This window comes from Loa loa (genome assembly GCF_000183805.2).
Source record: "Loa loa unplaced genomic scaffold supercont3.445, whole genome shotgun sequence".
Classification (NCBI taxonomy): Eukaryota; Metazoa; Nematoda; class Chromadorea; order Rhabditida; family Onchocercidae; genus Loa; species Loa loa.
The window spans coordinates 40306-42332 of NW_018108625.1; positions in this window are offsets into that span (position 1 = coordinate 40306).

A 2027-nucleotide genomic window follows, 5' to 3' on the forward strand; every position below is an offset into this window, starting at 1 on the left:
AAAAGCTACTTTCAACATTACTTTTAACATTATCAATCCTTTTCGCTTCCCTTAAAATATCCTTTTCCAATTCTTTTCATCTAATCTTAAATGAAAAACTTAATTATTAATGGTACAAATGGGATAATTTGTAATTAGCAAAATTAAAAGTTGAAATTTGCAAACAGAAAATGACTTTTTGTTTCATAAATGTCACAAAAAAAAGATAAAAAGAAGAAAATATTACAATTGCACAACTCACTATAACAAGTTTAAAATTTAAAAAAAAGAAGCAAATTCAAAATTTTATTCGATGAAATTTTGTTATTTCAAAAGGTTAATGCTATTCGTAAAGTTTTTCCATTTTTTTAGAATAAAAAAAAAAGAAAAAGGAAACGTCAAGTTTGCATCTTTTCGAAAAATAACTTTGCAAGGACAATTTTGGTAATATGTTTAATCTGAATGAGTCAAGATTTTTTTTTAAACAAATATTTGAAAATTTAAATTTGTCAAAAAGTTTATGCTTATGCATTAATAAAAAATTTATTTTGGAAAGAGAAAGTGGCAATGATAATTTTGATAATATTTGATCTAGTCAAAATATTTTGAGCAAGTATTTGAAATTTCAAATTTACCAAATTAAACTTTATGTTCAACTTCATTAAAATTATTAATTTCAATTTTTACAGTTTCATTCATTTATTTCATAATTTCCGTAACTGTGCCATAATTATGCAATGAATTAGTGGAAATGTACGTATGGAAAAATTACTGTTTTAGATTTAATTAGAAATTTGAAATTTGTTCTTTTTATTTTTTCCCATTGATTGGTTTGTTTGCCTTTTTTATTCCAAAATTTTCAATACATTTACTTTAATTTCCCAAAAGTTATCATCATTATTAAATAGTACTTTAATCTAAAATTTAAATTAATAAAAAATTCATTTCAACACTGGCATCACTTTTTTGTTCAATCATTTCGTCATTTTTTTTTTTGCACTATTGAGTCAAACTAATATATGTGACAATGGGATGACAAAATAAAAGTGAAAAAATGCGCCTTTTACAAATTAATTTACAATAAAATCAATTAGTTGTATTTGATGTATGAATAAATAAACAAGCAAATAACGATGTAAACAATGATAAAATAATTTGAATGTGAAATTTCTTTGCATATAAATTAGTTAAAACACTAATAATTATTTTATTCATCCAACAAGTAATAACCATTCATGTATTGTGTCATCCCATTATCATTATCATTTATCAAATTAATATGTATATAAGAGATTTAAAAAGATGCAAAGGTTATGGTTTAATATTTCATAAATGTTAATTTTAGTTTATATCGTAAAGATGAAATTATAAATTCTTGAGCATATGGATTTTATCATTTGTTGTGCAAATTTTATAATTTTTATATGGTAATTTTCAAAATTTGTTCTATAATCGAAAATTTATAGAATTTAGCAATTTGAATTCGAGTAATTCATTTGATATTTAAGAAATCGTATAATAGTAAGAATAAATTAAAAAATACGAAATTATCCAATCCTGGAATTCATAATTATTACTCTATAAAGCATGAAAAATTATTATTCTCCTTATAAAAAATTGCACCTCCCTTATTTATTTTTGAACAATTTAAATGATGAGCATTTAAGGGGGTTAATTAAAGATCAATCAAATTTTCATCATCCTACTATCATAGCACATGATTGTTAAATTTGATAAAAAAAACACCGCACTGTTTTAAGATTAATTTTTCATATTTTCTGGTAAGTTAATTACTCATTAGCAATTATTATTAAATGATACATTAATTGGGATAATAATGCTTGATAATGATCATTAGAGCGTTTTAGAAATATTTAACTATCATTTTTAAATTTTAATACTTGTTAATTAGTCGTTTGCACCATGTTATATCATTTTATTTTGTTCTTTCAGTTATCAGAAAATGTTGCGATAGAAAAATTCTTGATAATCTAAATTACGATTCGTATATATATATATATATATATATATGCCACACATATATTATT